A 19,399-nucleotide genomic window follows, 5' to 3' on the forward strand; every position below is an offset into this window, starting at 1 on the left:
CAGCTGCATCATGGAGAAAAGGTAGTGGGGTCAGGGGGCTCAGAAGATCGACAGCAGGCCATCTTCTGTGATGTGGGCCTTGACAGGTACCCCAGAATGCCAACTGCTGGTGCCAACCCTGTCTGTGAATATCCCTGCTTCCCTAAATGTAAATCACAGCTGTGATTCCATCGCATTCGTTATGAGCAACGGGAAGCAGGAGCAGGCTCATTATTTCATAAAACTATTGCAGATTGTGGCATGTAAATTTTGCCTCCTATATCTGCATTATATAGGGGTAGAACCTTGCTTTTTAAAAGTATGTTGCAATATCTATGATTTCACATACTTCAATTGTCACTTTCCCTAGGACCATAATTACAAGGGGGGAGAGGACACTCTGTCCCATATCCATTGGCCAAAGAAGTGAAAACCATCAATTACTATTCAAGCAACAACCTCAGTAAGCAGGGGTGCCAACTTGAATAAAATATGGGAGGTGAGACTTAAGCACCAACCAGCTTAATCAATCACACACCATTTGAATGACAATGCCCATCAATGGCGGGCGGACGGGCTTGGACCCCTCAAATATTTTATGGAGGGGGAAGGACCTTGGCCTCTGGGAGTTGGCTCCTATGCCAGTAAGGGAAGTTCAGCCTGGCCTCAGCTGGACATAGGTAAAGGTAAAGGGACCCCTGACCATTAGGTCCAGTCGTGGACGACTCTGGGGTTGCGGCGCTCATCTCGCTTTATTGGCTGAGGGAGCCGGCATACAGCTTCTGGGTCATGTGGCCAGCATGACTAAGCCGCTTCTGGTGAACCAGAGCAGTGCACGGAAACACCGTTTACCTTCCCGCCAGAGCGGTACCTATTTATCTACTTGCACTTGACGTGCTTTTGAACTGCTAGGTTGGCAGGAGCAGGGACCGAGCAACGGGAGCTCACCTCGTCGCAGGGATTCGAACTGCCAACCTTCTGATCGGCAAGTCCTAGGCTCTGTGGTTTAACCCACAGCGCCACCCTGGACATACAAGCTTGTTTATAGCTTCATGCTTCATTCTGGCCTTAAAGAACAGATCCCCTCTTCTGTCTTTTCCCTCCATTTCACCTGGTCTTTTTATTTCCTAAGTTTGGTGACAGGGCCACTTGGAGTGTGACATGCTCAGGCTCAATACTATTCAATGGAGGGAGAGGTGACATTTGGAGATGTTAACATAGACCAGGACCCACCAGCCACTAAGACTTACTCTGACACCTTCCCTCTCTTTCTCCCTTCCGATCTTCTTAAATCTCTCCTGTTTCAGGGAAGGTGTTGATGTAACCCTCAAGAGCAGTGTTTCCAAAACTTGGGCCTCCAGCTGTTTTTGAACTACAATTCCCATCTTCTCTGACCACTGGTCCTGCTAGCTAGGAATGATGGGAGTTGCAGTCCAAAAACAGCTGGAGACCCAAGTCTGGGGAACACCATTAAAGCAGAGCAGTGGTGGCTAGCCCTCAGTTTGGGAGCCTAATCTGGCCACCCAAGCAAATATTTCTGCTCCCCCCATCAAGTTTGGTGGCAGCAGCAAAGGAAAGAAAGATCATTTGAGGACTGGACAGGGAATGATCACGCCTCCTCCTTATGGCTCTGTCCAGCTCATCTGGAGGAGCTGGGCTCTGTGTGTGCCTGTGTGTGACCTGCATGCTGGTGCATGGAAGGGTGTGTGTGTGAGGGTGTGGGGTGGGCAACCCACCACTGGCATACAACCCCTGGAAAGATTTGCCACACCTGCTCTACAGGAACTAAACTCAGCAGTTTAGGGTGGAGAAGGTGCCAAGCTGAGGAGGCACAAAACAGCAGCAGCAGCAACCAGAAGAAGAACTGCACCAAAAGGAATGATTGTGAAAATAAGAAATAGGGGGGGGCACTCCAAATGTGTTCTTTGCTCAGGGTGTCATATTGCCCAGATCTACCCCTGAACCCAGATACATGTAACCATCACCTATATTCTTCCTCTTCCACATTTGCATCTATGTTAACTTCCCTGCCTCCTCTCTTCCTTGGAACAGGCATCTGTTGTTGTTTTTCCTTGCTCTTTTACCTATTATTCCTTAAAGCCCCAAGTACACCAATGGTGCTTATTTATCTGTGTATCCACCCCCTTCTCCCTGGACCCTAAAGGTAGGGCTTAGCCACACTTAGCTGTTGCCCTGCTCTTCCCAGGCTCAGACCTGCACTTTAAAACTCTTGTGTCCAAGCATCCTGCTTTTTTTGCTCCAGAGTTTTCCCATTGAAAACTCACTCTTTAGTGCTCAATCAGAGCAAACCTTAATTTAGGCTTTCTGGAGCAAAACAAAGGGGCTCAGATGCAGAGCTTTAAAACACAGACTGTGCCCGGAAAGAGCAGAAGAAAGGTAAGGGTGGATAAGCCTGCAGACAGGTTGATCAGTAGATGACAGAGTAGGGAGGGAGAAAAATGAAAGAAATCTCTCCATCCTCTCTCCAACCCTTCCTGGCTGTCTGAATCATAATTTTCCTGCTGCATGCCAGTTCAAAGCAAGAGGTAGCTTCATGGGAGTTGTGGAAGTTTATTTCATTGTAAATTGAGAAGGATCTCATGCTGGCCAAGGGAAAAAGAATGGCGCTGCTGCCATCCTTCAGCCTGTTTCCAAAGATCCCCTTTCTCACACACAAAGGTACAGCAGGAATTCTAAGTATAGTAACTCAAAAGCTGGATATTTAAACCCCTGACCATGTTCCATGGAGGTTACTTGCCCAGCTGTGCTCAGCTGTCCAAAGATGGCTTCATCATAGAGGGAGTTGGGAGCAGCAGAAAGCAACAAAGACCTGGATAAAAAGCCAAATAACAAAGTTGTGTTCTAATATGCAGCAATGAGAAGCACAAATTAAGGGGGGGTTATATTTATAGCTACCATAAAGCTCACTCAGGCAGCATCCCCATGAGCTATGATTCTGTAGCAGACAGAGACACGGATCACTTGGGGGCCAACACATGGGGGAGAAAGAGAACAAACATTTATTTAGTCTTCTTTAAAAACTTGGAAGTTCCCTGAGGTGACACCAAGCAGAGACCCAGCTCAATAGTTCAGAAAAGCCTCTCTTGCCTGGTGTGTGAGCCTCACCATCAAGGAGCACCCCAGTGCAGGGGCGTGGGAAGGTCCACCCCGGGTGTCGTCCTTGAGGGGGGTGACAAAATGGCACACTGCGGGGGTCGGCACTTATCGTGGGGCCTGGCCTGCAGTGCGCCTGAGCCACTCATCTCTCCTGGGAGTGACACGGTGGCTCTGGGCCCCGCGCTGCCTGAAACAGCAGCATGGGGCTTGCGTCCACCAGGCGGACTCCATGGGCAGTTTGCCACACTGCCCCCCTGGGCGGATCGCCACAGCACCCCCATGCGGTGCCCCCATGTGCAGATTGCCACAACGCCCCCATGGATGGATCGCCCTGCCCCCACCGCTCCAAGTGCCGGAGCAGCTAGCTATGCCCCTGCCCCAGTGCAGCCATCCAAGAAGCAGCCAGAGGGAAGCTACTGCAGTGGTATTCCCATCTGCACTGGCAGTGGGAAATGGGCCAACACAGGGCGGGCTGGATCCTGGGTCAGCCCTCCTGCCATCCATCCAAGACAGTAGCCGGACCAATCTGGGTCTCTTTGCTGCTGCAGCCCAGCAAAGGGACATGCTGTCCTCTGCCTGCCCCTTTCTGCCTTGTCTGGCATGAGCTGTGGGTGTGGTGGCAGCTACACCATCCCATTCAACCCTGTGCTGCCAGCTAGGGATTTGGATTGCCACCTTAAACTGCTAGATGATACTATGTGGAGAGGGGAAGTTGGTAGACTGGGGGAATTTGCTGCAGCTGGGCCAGCTAGTGGGAGTTCTCCATCCCCTCTCTCCAGGCACAAACACCTCTCCTTGCTTGCCTGATGTGTGGGCCTGAGGGTAAGAGCCACAGAGTAAGGTGATCACATTTTTTAAAAAATAATATTTATTAAAGATTTTTTAAAATTATAAAAAAGAAAAAACAGAAAAAAGACAAAACAGAAAAAGAAAAAGAAAAAATACATCCATCATTCTCAAATTTTTAACTTTCATTACCTTCTTTCTTTGACCTCCTCCTCCTCCCCTTTCTTGTATCCTGGTTAATAATTATCACAGCAAATCCTATCCATAATTCATAATATTTTGTCCTTACATTATCTTAATCTATTTTCATCTTGTCTTATAGCAAACCTTGAAACTTAAAACTTAAATCTTATTTTTACCGACTTCTCATAACCATACCATTAACCTAATTCTTTAAACATTTTTACTAGAACCAAGTAGTTCCATTTCAACATTTTTCTAGCATTCATCAATTATTTTAAAGCAGTCCTAATGATAAAAGAAAAAACAAGTAAAACAATCCAATCTTCATCCAGCGTCCCTTCCTCCTGGTTCCGGATTTTGTCAGTCCTTTTTGTCCCATTTATCTAGCGCATTAACCTGGTGTCCTTATATCCGAGGCCCTCAAGTCTCTTCCATGTCCCTTCCGCGGCTCTTCTTCATATTTTCCTTCCACTCGTAGGAACTCCAGCTTAGTAATATTTTTGACCCTTTTCAACAGATCAGCCCCATTTCCATAGTCCAGACTAAACTCCATGTGATATTTAAACACCTGTTTCAGATTCCCTCCAAAATTAAAAGCCCCCACAGCTCCATACATCTGACGGCCCATTACCAGACTCAGAAAGTCCAAACATCCCGGCATGGGAGGGTCATTCCAACCCCCCATTTCCAAACCAAACCTAACTTTATCTTTCCAAATCTGTTTTTTTCCAAATTCATTTATCAAATCCAAAGGCTCATGATCCTGCAGGGCCGCAGCTCCCTCCATTTCTGACACCCAGGATTCAGCAGTATCCTCTTCTCTCATCTGTGCTGTCATAGCACACTCCTGTTTTAGTTCCTGGGTAGGCTCCATGTAGTTTCCTACTGCCTGTTCAAAATTTCTGGTCGCATAGTCATCAAGTCCGTCTTCTGGCTTAGCTGATCCAATAGGGCATTTATTTTACAGAAAGCACCCAACAGAGCTTCTGAAAACATTGTCCTGCAAGGTCACAAGTCCTTTCCCACGATTGTAATCTGTAACAGCTGCAAGCTCCTGAAGTTGGTTACAATTTCACAGTCTCCCTCTAGGGGGACAACTTGTTTATTCTTTCTTTTAAGAACAATAGCAACAAAGTTTCTTTTTTAAAATATTCAGTCAATATTTGTTCCTTTGAAATGCGAAAGGAAACAATGGAGTCACTATGTTACTTTTCTTTTAACTATCTGTCAGAAACATTTGTCTCTGGTCAATGAGCTTCAAACGTCAGTCCCGACACTCCGCTCCAGGATCAGGACGGTGGAAAGTTACTTTACTTTAAACTCACTTCTGCAGGTTTAGACAATCCAAAAAGAGGCCCCCCTTCTTCTCCTGCTACCGAAGGGGGGTTCCACGATTTTAAATGATGAAAGCCAGTCCTTTAAAGGTGAATTTCTATGCTCTAGTTACGTTATCTTTGCTTTATTCTGACTACAAAGAAACGGAAGGCTGACTTCCTGTTTAGACCTTCCCGTTTCAGTACCAAACTAAAGTAAATTTTAAGTCCAATTCCTCTCTACTGGCCAATCCTTATTTGAAGTCCAATTGTTCGAGTTTTAAGTACTCACGGGTGATTCTTTAGATGCCAAATTGTCCCAGGAAAAAGGCAGCGCTCTCCGGCAACGGCTATGCGGCTTCGCTCCACGGAAAAAGCAGTAGACTCACAGCACCACGCCACACCCCCCTTTTCGCTTCGGAGCCCGTTTATGGGTTCCTTTGCAGGTTGGGGGGGCGCTAAAGGTGCCCGCCGAGTCCCATGGTCACAGGCTTCATCCGCCTGTGATTTTTTAAAGGGTCCCCGCTTCGCCGTAGCGGAAAAGACCCGTTTCGCAAGGAGCTGGTCCCTCCGGTTCAGAGGGAGTCTGCCATTGCCGATGGCGCCACCCCGGAAGTCCACATTTAAAGCACATTATGTCCCCTGAAGACTCATGGGAACTGTAGTTTACCCCTCACACAGCTACAATTTCCAGCACCCTTAACAAACTACAGACCGCAGACTTTTTTGGGTGTAGCCAAGTGTATGGAGTGGATCTGCCCAAAGCAGTGTTTTTATTGCTGCATTTAGATAACTTAACAGTGCAAATGCCCCACTGAGTTCAAGGGGACTTCAGGTAAACATGTTATAGGATTGGAGCTTAATTGCTAAGGCAATGCTATGTTCTGTGTTTATTCTTCCAATGTTATTCATACATTTACATTTTCTCCTGGAGATAATTTCAAAAGTTGCCATTCTAAACAGATGCAAGGGCTATTGCCCCAAAGTTTTTGACAAAGTCTGATTTATGCCAGGTGAGAATTTGGCCAAGTTGCTTTGGTGCAGTAAGGCCAGCCAATTAGCCATCCCCTTTGATCCAAAGGTACAATAGCTGCAAATCCAGTTCATTTTGCTCAATGCAGATTTACACCAGTTGGCAAATCTGGACCTGATGGCTCCAGTAGAACCAGACTAGATAACCCTGTCTAGGAAATTGCACCCAAGATACCCAGATAATTCCCTCCCTTCTATGCTGTGTTCATCTGCGTCCCCAGATGCTTTGAGGCTCAGCTCTCCAAGGATTTCTACTGTCTTTAAGAAAAACCCCGTGTGGTTAATCATAGAAGGGAATGGAGCTCATTAGACATTTGTTCAGGAACCAAGTTAGTTAGTGAATATTGCAGCTTATATCTGTCTATCATGCTTCCATTTGTGCTCTCCTATTATTATTATTATTATTATTATTATTATTATTATTATTATTCTTACTGAGAATTTCCACCAAATAAAGTGATTTTTTAAAATGATGGAAGTTGTAGTCTAGCAACATCTGGAGGACCGCATGTTCTTACCCCTGATTGCCTATTAATTGACAGTTCTTTCTGTGTGCCAAATCCAAAGTGATAGCAGCTTGAGCAAAGAAACTCTGCTTGCAAATTTACTATAACAATTTGCTGGAACATACAAATAAAATCCTTATAGAATCATAGAATCATAGAATTCTATCTGCTTTCTTATTATCCCAAAATCCCAGCTTTCAGGAAAGAAAGTTAAGACCTTCCCAGATGTTTTCTAGTCAGGTATTGTATCTTAAAGGAGAGCTAAAGTTATCATGATTTGCTTTTAGTATAATTACCCCTAGACCCTGAGTTATCTTGAGCATTTGTTAATGGAGAATCTCTTTGGTTTCTGGAAAATAGATTGCTAACAGGGTAGGAGTTTGGGGCCTCTACCCTGGGCATATTTCTTCTAATATCTGCATTACAGCCAATATAATGAATCTTCCCTTCTTGCCTGTTGGAGCATTTCCAAATATTATTAAGACAGGTGACAGAGGCAGGAGCAGTGCTGTTTATGAGGCGGCCTGCGCTGGTATGCCATACTGCCACCTCTTTTTCTCCCCACCACCATCCCGCAGCTGCTGTTGCTCACTCACCCACCCACCCACTCCTTCTCCCATCGCACTTCCCACCCTGCTTCATTCTCCTCCTCCTCCACTGCTTCCCAGAGGACCTTTTAACAATCGCCAAAGCACCTTCCAGGAAAGTGCCCAACTATCATAAAAAGGTCACACCAGATGTAGCGTTCCCAAAGCAAGGAAGGATTGGACTCTGATTAATAGAATACACACGAGGCTTGACCAGCAAGACTCTGGGAGGGGTGCCAATAATAATAATTCCTGTCCACCCCTCGGCCCAGGTCGTTTTATTCACAAAAGAATTTTTTACACAGTGTTTGTAAGAACCAATCAGATTTCCTCTGAGCATTTCAAAACCCCCACGTGGGACAAAGTCAGATTAGATCAGAAGAAATTCTGTTAACTACAAAGACTACTCTGAGCATGCATACATATCTGGGAGTAAATAAAACAGGACTAGAAAGGAGGAATGCATCCAGCAAACCCGGAGGTCAGAAACAAGCAGTAAAGGAAGGAAGGATGGGTAGTATTTACCATCTCTTTGTGAACTCTCTTCCTGGCCCAAAGATCTATCTAAAGATTAAACTACATCAAAGTAACCTACTCTCTTTATGTACTGAGGATGCCTGATGAACAACTGGCCTGTGTTCTGGAATGCTGATATGTTTCTGTCAGGCAGAGAAATAGGACAGTAGAGAAAATGACCAGAGATGCAGAGCCTTGTGGGATTTGATCAGAAATTATTGTCAATGAATCAAACCCAGTCAACGCAATGCTTTCATCGTGGACACAATGGCTTGATGCATATTTTATAATTCCTCATAGTAATCCCATCTGATCACTACACCAGAGCAGCTGGTTAGAGTTGGCTGATAATGCCAAGGTTGCACGTTTGATCCTCATCTGGGACAGCTGCTTATTCCTGCATTGCAGGGGCTGGACTAGATGATCCTGAGGGTGCCTTTCAACTCCACAACTCCATGATTCCATGATTCTGCAGCTTCTGGTCCTGCCTCCTCTGCTTCGATGTCTGAGTCTGAACTGCTCCCTGCAAGAGGCTTTCCTTGCTCACTAAAGCCTGTTGCCTCTTCAGCATCCAACCATCCCACCCCCCATTCTCCCTCTGATCTCTCCTCAGTGTCCCACCACCAATCCCTGGGCTCTGAGCCTTCTTCCTCTGAAGCATCTCACCCCCCATCGTCATCCACCTAGTCCCTGACAATGCGGAACTGATATAGGTATGGATATTAATGAAGCTAACTGGGAAAACGCATGATCCATTTTTGCCTAAATTGTGTGAAGAATGCACACAGCATTTTAACTTAGCAGTTTGAGCCTAGCTGCCCATTTTGTTGCTGTGCATCTCAAAGCTTCTGCTTTACAGATGTATTCCAGTATTTGCAAACATGTAATATCATGCTGGTTTCTGCTTCTCCCTCAACAGAAAAATGTCACAATGGACAATCAAACAGTCTTTTCTGAATTTATCCTTTCAGGTTTCTCTGTCAGTGCAGAATACCGAGGCATCTTCTTTCCCATTTTCCTAACCATGTATCTGCTGACTATACTGGGAAATGTGCTTATTGTCCTGCTCATCTGCTCTGATCCTCCTCTCCTTTCTGCTCCCATGTACTTCTTCTGGTGGATGTCACTGTTCCCAAGATGCTGGAGACCTTTGGAGGCTCTGGAAGTGTAGACATCTCCTACTGGGGCTGCCTAACCCAGATGCATTTCTTCATTGCCTTTGGCAATATTGACAGCTTCCTTCTGGTTTCCATGGCAGATGACCAGTATGTGGCCATCTGCCATCCATTGCACTATGCCACTGTAGTGAGCCATAAACACTGGCTCTTGTTAGTCCCAGGCTCCTGGGGTCTCCCCAATGTTTACTGCTTGTTCCACACTCTTTTGACCGACCAGCTCTCCTTCTGTGGTCCCTGGGAGGTTTCCCACTTCTGTGACACTTATCCTCTATTGCATCTCTCCTGCTCTGACACTCATTCTACCCAAACGTTGGTCTACGCATTTGGCAGCATGCTGGTGATGACTCCATTTTTCTACATCCTGCTGTCCTACATCTGGATTGTAGGTGCCGTGCTTAAGGTACCTTCAGCAGCTGGAAAGAAGAAGACTTTTTCCATGTCACTGTCATGACCCTCTTCCATGGCAGCATCATTGGAGTCTGCTTCCAGCCATCCTCCACCTCCTCAGGTGAGAGGAGGCAGGTAGCCACTGTTGCATACACGTGGTCACCCCCATGCTGAACCCTATCATTTACAACCTGAGATGAAGGCAGCCATGAAAAGGCTCTTCAGTAAGCTTGGACTGGTGACCACAGGCACTTCAGCTGAACAGTGGGTTGCTAAATGAGAATTCATTAAAATAGGGGGTCTTTCACTCATTGATTTGCACAATGGTCACACTAGACCATGTTGGCTGCATAGATGGAGAATGGCAAAATAGATAAGATGCTGCCTCAAGGAGAGTTGTTCGGAGTATGCAAATTCAACTGCACAGACAGCTGTTTATCAGACAGACATCTTCAAAGATACCCATAAGAACAACTGTTTTTAAATCCTTCCTATATATGTTTGTCTATTCAGAAGTAAGCCCCAGGGAGTATATTGGGACTCCCAGGTAAGTATGCATAGGCGTACACCCTGTCAATATTGCTGGAAGTACAATTTCCAACATGCTTGGATGCGGGCTGGATTTGGAATTCAATAGCATCTAGACTAGGGTACCACATTGTTTGCCCTTTGTGTATAGAATTGTGTATAGAATTGCAGCCTAATACTTACAACAGGGATGGGGAACCTGAGGTCCTCCAGACTTTGGTGACTCCAGCTCCCATCATCTCTGATCATTGGAGCTGGAGTGTGACAAGATCCGGAAGGCCACCTGTTGGGTACGCAGTGGTCACGCCCCTACAGAACCCTTTCATCTACCCCCTGAGAAACAAAGAGATTAAGGTTTCTCAGCTAGCTTAATAAAAAATCTGAATGTTTTAAATAATTTTTTTTTAATGTAGCCAGAAGACAGAAAATCAGAAGTTTTCTTTTTTGTATCTTTCTCTAGTTTTTGTTTTAAATCTTAGCTTCTTTCTTTCTTTCTTTCTTTCTTTCTTTCTTTCTTTCTTTCTTTCAACCCTTTTTTCTGTTTCTCTTCTTTCTTTTTTCTTTCTTTCTTTGAAGTCCTTTGGGGCCTTTATTAAGGTCCAGAGATTGTATACTGATGGGGGTGGTAGATGGTTGATGGAGGGCCCTGGGTGGGATACAGAGAAATGTTGGTCTCCCTGGGTAATAGGCTGGGAGGAGAAAGGAAAGATCCCAGGTGAGACCGAGGAGGAGCTACTGTCCTCTGTGGGTGGAAAGAGCTAAGCCATGGGTAGGCAAACTAAGGCCCGGGGGCCGGATCCAGCCCAATCGCCTTCTCAATCTGGCCCACGGACGGTCTGGGAATCAGCGTGTTTTTACATGAGTAGAATGTGTGCTTTTATTTAAAATGCATCTCTGGGTTATTTGTGGGGCACAGGAATTTGTTCATTATTTTTTTTTCAAAATATGGTTTAGCCCCCCACAAGGTCTGAGGGACAGTGGACTGGCCTCCTGCTGAAAAAGCTTGCTGACCCCTGGGCTAAGCCTTACTTTTAAGAGAGGACTCCATATTCAGCTTATTCAAGTTGTAATTTTTGTAGCTATTACTGTATCATGGAATTTTAAAAAATAAATCAAAAAAACTATTTTAAAAATATGAATAATAAAACTCATTAAAGAGCTCACCTACTGGAATTAGCCTACCTGCTAACTCCTGGATTAACACTGGCAACACACATCTTGAATATGCACAGGTCTTGCTATTTCTTAGTTCTAACATCCCAACCTTAATCAAATACTAACACTAACTTAATCCAGAATTCAGGATGTCTTGCACCCACAGATTCACAACAATATTTTTATCCAATGTGAAGAAGAGTGGAAAAGGAAAAAAAGGGATCTGTTGAGTTTTTGAAATGCATAAAAGCATATTACAAAGCAGATAAGGAAAATATTTGATGCAGGAAAAGAAAGACAGTGTCAACATTAGAAAAAAAGAAACTTCCAATGGACTGTCCTGGTGGTTAAAGGAAGAATGTTTGCAAGGCAAAGTTTGGGCACAGGTCAATAAGCTTTGATATTGATAAAGATTGGCAGAGATTTACATTTCCAGCAGGAAAAATAAAGATACATTGTTAATTGTGTTAAACCTTTTGGGAGTTATATACAACAAGAATATTATTAACCTATGGTTTTACTCCGTAGGCACCATCTCCATAGAGAGACTGTCCACCCCACCCAGAAATTTACAGAAAGCTTTAACTTGCCTGTGTGTATAGTTGTTATAACAAACTAATTTTGCCACTGCTCAGGAATTTTGGAGCTAAAACATACTGCTGTTTCCAGCTTCCATGTAAGACCCTCAGTTGAGGAAAAACACCTTCATTCCATAAGGTAAGTCACTTGTGGCTAAGGATGGAGGAATCAGTCAATTTTGGGTTCCTATTTATCCCAGTCCTGAATTCAGTTTGAGATTCAATTTCTTTCACTTCCTCATTATCCCAAAATAGATGAGATACTTCTCTTGGTTATTTGAAGGATAGAATTTTAGAGTAGGAAGGGACCCAAGGGCCACCCCATCCAACCCTCTGCAATGTAGGAATCTCAACTCAAGCGTCCGTGAAAGGTGGCCCTCCAACTTCTGCTTTAAAGCCTCCCATAGAAGGACTCTGTTCTACTGTCCAATAGTTCTTACTGTCATAAAGTTCTTCCTGATGTTTAGTAGGAATCTCTTTTCTTGTGACTTGAATCTATTGGTTCGGGTCCTCCCCTCTAAAGCAGGAGAAAAAAAGCTTGCTCCATCCTCCATGTGAGAGCCCTTTAGATATTAGAAGAGGCTATCAATTCTCCTCTCAGTTGCCTCTTTACCAGGCTAAATATACCCAATTCCCTCAACTGTTCCGCAGTAGACTTGGTTCTTCCTGGTGTCACGCCGATTTCCTTCCCCAAAGGAAGTGTTCTCTCTCTCCCTGCTGGTCCCTTCTCCTGCATCGTTGGGGAGCCTTACCTCCACTCTTAGCTCCGATGGCAGTTCCCTGACATCCACCTCCCCCCCAGGACCCCCCTCACCTCCGTCCCATTCCTTTGGCCTAAATTCCTCCCTTTCCTCTGACGGTGATGCGGGGAATCCCCGGAAGGAGCTATCCCCATCCTCTGAAGATTCAAACATTGCTCTCCACCTGCTGCTATCTCTTCGCACAGGGTAATCTTCCCAGTCCGATTCCTCTCCCTCGGATACCTCTCCTCCCTCCTCTTCGGAGGCCGGAAACCCCATAAAATCTTCTTCCTCATCTGTGGTGCCAAATTGCTCCTCCCAGAACCTCACTGTTGGTTTGGGCTTCCTTGGGAACCTGCTGTGAAACTCCCTCCTGAGATACTCATCCCTAATGGTTTCCGCAGGAACCCACGTGTTTTCCGACTCGGGTTCCCCCTCCCAAGCCACCAAATACTCCACCTGTCCCCCTCGCCATCTTGAATCGAGTATTTCCGTGGCTTGACTACTAAGTTCCCTCTCCTCTACGTGTGGGTGTGTGGGGACCTCTCTCTCTCGCCCTGGAAATTCCAGTCCCTCCCTATATGGTGAGAGTAAAGACCTATGGAACACCGGGTGTAGTTTCATGCTGGTCGGCAACTTGAGCCTAAAGGCCACTGGATTAACCTGCTGTGTCACCTCGAAAGGTCCCAGCCGCCTTGGCCGCAACTTCTTGCAACCTCCCTTGAACGGTAACCCTTGGGTTGACAACCACACCCGGTCCCCAACCCGTATGGTTTCCCCTTCCCTGCGGTGCTTGTCTGCCTGCCTCTTGTACACTTCCTTGGCCTGTTCCAAGTTCATCTTAAGTTGTTGGTGTAAGGCCTCCATTTCTTCCACAAACTGCTCCGCTGCTGGTACACTCCACCTCTCCTCCCCTTCCCCTGGGAAGGCCCTGGGGTGACACCCATAATTGGCCATGAACGGGCTCATTCCCGTGGACACATGTTCCACGTTATTGTACGCAAATTCGGCCAGCGCTAGTTTCTCCACCCAATCGTTCTGCCTCTCGCTGACATAGCAGCGTTGGTCTCCGGGTGTCTGGCCGTTGAGAAGCTCACCTCGACTTGCAGCAAGCTCATGAGCTTCCTCCAGAACCTGGAAGTAAATTGCTTCCCTCGGTCGGACAAAACCCTCAAGGGGGCGCCATGCAGCCTGAAGATGTGATCCACAAACAGCCTGGCAGTTTCCTCTGCCGTCACCGCATGTGAGCAAGCGATAAAATGGCACATTTTTGTTAACAGGTCAACAACCACCATGACGGCTGTTTTGCCCCTTGACTTGGGCAAATTGGTCATAAAATCTATGGATACTACCTCCCATGGTCTTCCGGGTGTGGGTAAGGGTTCCAGTAACCCCGCGGGCGCCGCCCTCTCCCCCTTCGCTCTCTGGCAGCAGTCACACCCTCGTACGTACTCCCGTACATCTTCCCTCACTCTTGGCCACCAGAACTGCCTGGTGACAAGCAACATGGTTTTGTGTTGACCGAAATGCCCCGCCGTCGGGTTATCATGGAGTTGTTTGAGTACCCTTCTCCTCAAGTCATCCCCTGGTACGTACAGTGCTCCCCTGTAATACAGTACCCCTTCTTTCTCCTCAAAACCTCCATGGTTTTCCCCCGTGCCCCTGAGTTCCCTGATTTTGGTTTGGGCAAACTCATCGTCCCTCGTCAGCCCGGTTAGTTCTCGTCTCCCTACTAATACTCCCCCACACACCCATTGGTCCTCGGGGATCACATGTCGGGCTTCTGGTGGCCCTTCTCCTTCCATGTACTCCGGCTTCCGGGAGAGGGCGTCTGCTCTGACGTTTTCCTCTCCCGGCACGTACCGAATCTCGAAGAAAAACTTGGAAAACTCCTGAGCCCATCGCACCTGTCGCTGGTTGAGTACTCGTGCAGTCCTCCAGTATTCCAGGTTCTTATGGTCTGTGCACACCTGGATCTTGTGCTGCGCCCCTATTAACAAATGTCTCCAGCGTCGAAAGGCTTCATAAATTGCAAGCAGTTCCCTGTCATACACCGTGTAGTTTTGTTCCGACTTGCTCAGCTTCCTCGAGAAGAACGCGCACGGCCTCCAGCTGGACTGGTCTCCAGGCTGGAGCAGCACCGCCCCTACGGCTCGGTCTGACGCGTCTGTCTCCAGCCTCATTGGCTTCTGCAGATCCACGTGCAAGAGCTGCTCTTCCGAAGCGAACGCCCTCTTTAGCCTTTCAAAAGATTGCTGTGCCTCTTCTGTCCAGACGAACTTCTTTTTGCTACTGAGACAATCTGTGATGGGTGCGGTTAAGTGGGTGAAGTTCTTGATGAACTTCCAATAGAAGTTCCCAAACCCCAGGAACCTCTGCACATCCTTCCGGGTCTTGGGGGTCTTCCATTCCAGCACCGCCTGCACCTTGCCTGGGTCCATAGCTAGGCCCTTGTCCGACAACCTGTATCCCAGGAACTCGACTTCTCGGGCGTGGAATTGGCACTTCTCCAGTTTGACCCACAACTGGTGTTCCTGTAGCCTCTTTAGCACTTCCCGGACGTCTCTGACATGCTGCTCCTCGTTGTCCGAATAGATTAACACGTCATCTAAAAAGGCCACGCAATTCTTGTACAGCAGGGATCCCAACACGTGGTGCATGAAGGCTTGAAAACAGGCGGAGCCTGATTGTAATCCAAAAGGCATAACGAGGTACTCAAAGGCCCCCAGAGGGGTGAACATGGTGGTTTTCCATTCATCCCCCTCCCTCATCCTAATCAAATTGTACGCTCCCCGAAGGTCCAGCTTGGTAAAAATTTTCCCCTTCCTCACCCTGCTTAAAATATCGTCAATCCTGGGCATTGGGAAGGTCACGGGTTCCGATACAAGGTTCAATGCCCTGAAATCTACGACCAATCTGGGCTGTTTAGTGTCTTTTTTGTCCACAAAGAACACCGGACTGCCTCCCACCGCCCTTGATTCTCTTATGAAACCTCTTTTCAGGTTCTTGTCAATAAACTCCCGCAACTCTTGCATCTCTCTGTCTGACATGGCATACAGTTTACCCACTGGTAGCTGAGCTTCTGGGAGTAGGTTGATTTGACAGTCGAAGGGCCTATGGGGGGGGGTAGTTTATCCGCTTCCTTCTCGCTGAAGACATCCTGCAGGTCAGCGTATTGTGACGGTACCTTCCCCTTTTCCCCCACCGCCATCCCTGCCACCCTGAAGCCTGGACACATTTGTAGGTGGACCATGGGGGGTGGGGAGTTGGTGGCAGGTGGCAGCTAACCAGGTGAGCGACAGCGGGGGTCAAGCAGGCGATCAGCAGCAGCGGCCTGCCTGTGCAGGACACCACCCATGAGGCAACTTGCAGGGCTGTGCATGTTCTGAGTATGCGCGCAACACACAGCCTGCACCCCAGAGTGCTGCCTGTTCCTGCCCAGCTTCCCTTGCCGGTGCCCTTGCCCTACCTTGGTGGTGCTGGCCACTAGAAGCCCCATGTCCTGTGGTTAGGAGTGTCTTGGTTCACCAACTACTGCAATTCCTGAAAGGAGATAGCCTGACCACTGTAGTCCATTCATTGGTAACCTCAAGCTAGATTGCTGTAACCCATTCCATGTGAGTCTGGTTCAGAAGCTCCAGCCGATACATGTCAATTGAGTTTTCTCTGGATAGACATTTGCTCTGATTTATTGCTAAAGAATGGATTTTCTTTGAGGAAATGGTGGGGCAAGGGCAAAATTGCTAAGAGCTGTGCCTAGAAAGTACGGGGCAAACAGAAAGCTGCTCAGACCCATCCATGTTTTCTAGGCAAGGGACAAGCAGAAGTGTGGATGAGCCCATAACTGGGGTTTCAAGACATATTTTATTTATTATATTAAGCTCAACCCATTTTGCCACTACTCATCTCATGGTGCTCTATTCCAATAATTGTTTTTTGAAACTGAGCAACAAGACATCTTATTATGTGGGGGGAAATGGAGACAACAGAGGGTGAAATGGAAAAGTTCATCACACAGGTGTTTTGAGAAATGAAACAGTCAAATGGTGGAGTTGTGATGTTGGAGGAGTCAATAAAGGGCAAAGTGCCCAACATCTATAGGAAACAGTCATCCCCACACGAAGGTGGGGATATGTAAATGCAGATATCTTTGATTCAGGCAGAGCAGCTCATGTGGCCTTTAATTCACTCCAGCATGCACCTCGAGAGAGATGGAGTCAACAAGGCCAACAAGGGCAGTATATAAATTCAATCATCATCATCAACAACAACAACAACAACATTGAGTGGGGTTAAAGCACACAGGGCATGTACCAGAGGAGAAGCTGGAAAATTCTGTTACAGGACCTTGAATATACATTCAACATTCTATAGTAAAATCCATTTAGAGTTCACCCTGCTTTATGGAGACCTCAGTTGATAGAACATGAGACACTTAATCTCAGGGTCATGGGTTCCAGCCCCACATTGGGCAAAAGATTGGGGTCTGAACTAGATGACAGTCATAGTCCCTTCTAGCTCTACAATTCTATGATTCTACGTTTAGGCCAGACCTGAGAACACATACCCATCAACTGTCCTGATTTGAGCAGGACACCCTGGAATTACAGACTGGCTTCTGATTGGATTTCAGAATGCCCCATTTTGTGGTTCAGTGCTCTGGTGCAAATCAGCTGGTTTGTGCCAGAGTGCCAAACCAAAAGACAATTTTTTCTCTTTTTTTCTCTCTCACACAATTCACCTAACTCCCACAGGAACACAGGGCCCCAAAAAACCCCAAGTATCCGATTTGAAATCGGTTCAGAAGCATCATCTCTCCACTCTATCCATTGGAGGAGGCAACGGATGGGGGAGAGATTCAGTTCACTTTTGAAGGCAAACCTACTTAATTTGCACTTTTCAAATCAATAATGTGAAGTGAAACACAGCCATCCTTTGAAATTTGTAACACAGTTCTTCAGCCAAATAATGTGTACACAAATACATGTACTAGGGTAAAGTGGGCATAAAATACACATATTTGTTAAAATAACATTAACATGCATTGTATATGGGGAAATTGCTTTGCACAAAGGGGTAGATTAGGCAAAACTGCATGTAAACATAGGAGTTGCAATCACAGGAAATATTCTAAATAGTTCTGTCTCTTTGCACCCTTGGGAATTCTTCCCAGCAGATTTGAGAAAGTGCTTTAAAAACCCCTGAAAGGATCTAGGATGCTTTTTCCAGCTTGGTGTGCATCCTGCCTGTTGCACAGGGTGAAAAACCAGCCACAGACTACAGACCAATGTCAACTGACTGTGCTTTTACCTCCTTTCATTCACCTGCAGTTCACTGCAAGGCTAGAGCAAGAACAGCCTCCTCCAAAATTACCACAGGTAAGACTCAATTCGTGCTGTGGGAAAGATGAGATTTATGGTCTATCCAGCCAGTGAGGTGTTGTATTTAGAAATACAGAGCATCATTCCAGTGAGGTTTTGGAGAATGGAAGACTAGAATCCAAGACGTATTGCAATTCTCATTGGGTCTATAGAAAGAAAAAGGATGTGGGGATTAACAGATCAGGGCTAATTTATTGGTTAGGAGTTGATAATCCCACACTCTTCCTCAGTTTCTTGGAAAGCTGTAGGTTTTTACACAAGAACGTAAAAAGAGCCTGCTGGATCAGGCAAATGTCACCTTATGAAGGGCTTTGTTCTGCTGTTGTTGTGTTGTAGTGCAAGAGTGCCCCTCCAGACAGCAATAACGCAGAAGCACCTGATGAAGTGGATGGATGTATGGATGGCCCAGTATAAACCCACCACCAATCGACTATCTTTGCATCAGTGCACTTGCAAAAACACCCATCTGGGTGGGCATTCAGTTTCTTTGGGTGGAGAGGATTTAGTTAGACCTAGTATCATTAGAAAGCCAGACACCGTGTCATTCAAAAGCCTTCAGAGCTTGGGACCAGTTTACTTGGAGGATGGCCTGACCCCCTATATCCCCACCAGCAACTACTTCAATCTGTGCAACAGACACAGTTCCAGGCGCCATGTAATCCTTGTTCCACACTGTGCTCTTTTCAGCAACTGCTTAAAACATTTTTATTCAGAAGTTACCAGTAAATGTATTTGATTTCCTTTTTGCTACCATTGATTTTAAGCACCATTTGCATATTTTAAAAGATTTTTATCGACCATTTTAAAGTTTTACGTTTTTGTTAACTGCTTCAGGGATCTTGTTTGTTTGTTTACAATCAAGTGGTTTATAGATTTCAGACCTCTGGGAGTGGCATGGTCTCATAGCCCATCGCGTGAACTGAGTATGAGCAGGTAAGAAAGAAAGAAAATGTGAGTGAGAAAAGAGCTGGGGAAATGTGACAACTTTGGGTTCAAGACTTTGCTCGTGCTCGTGCCTGGTGGGCCTGAGAGGTCGGCCCTTTCGGAGTGGGATGCACATTTTAGGTAAACATTTGACTGTGGGGCTGAGTGCATTTGCTGGGCTCATACGCAAGATTTCTTGTTTCTTGTGTGTGTGTTTCTTGTGGCTGATTAGCTGCTCTCCCTGTGCAAAGGTCAGAGGGGGCAGGGCTTCTGTTGAGGTTGGTGATTAGCTGTGGGAGGAGCTTATCAGAGCTTGTAGGGCAGCGGCGCGCGCAGTTTGATCCATCTTTTAGATTTAGGGGAGCTAGTCTTAAACGTTTGTTGGGGGAGACCTAGGTTTTTTTGGGGGGGATTTATTTGTCCTGTCTTCACGCTTTTTATGATGGAGGACCGCTGTAGTCAGCCCCAACGACACGTTCTCAAGATGGAGGGTGAGGGAACAGCTGCAG

General features: G+C 46.4%; 2 protein-coding genes across 2 annotated transcripts in view; one reads left to right on the forward strand and one right to left on the reverse strand.

Annotated features, from left to right (window-relative positions):
• Positions 1-19,399, forward strand: part of LOC310752256 (intercellular adhesion molecule 2-like) — a 99,605-nt gene that overhangs the window by 77,367 nt on the left and 2,839 nt on the right. The window lies entirely within an intron of this gene.
• The window catches only part of SHFL (shiftless antiviral inhibitor of ribosomal frameshifting), a 181,094-nt gene that overhangs the window by 70,499 nt on the left and 91,196 nt on the right, over positions 1-19,399 (reverse strand). The window lies entirely within an intron of this gene.

The sequence above is a fragment of the Podarcis filfolensis genome (assembly GCF_964270895.1).
Source record: "Podarcis filfolensis genome assembly, chromosome: 17".
NCBI lineage: Eukaryota > Metazoa > Chordata > Lepidosauria > Squamata > Lacertidae > Podarcis > Podarcis filfolensis.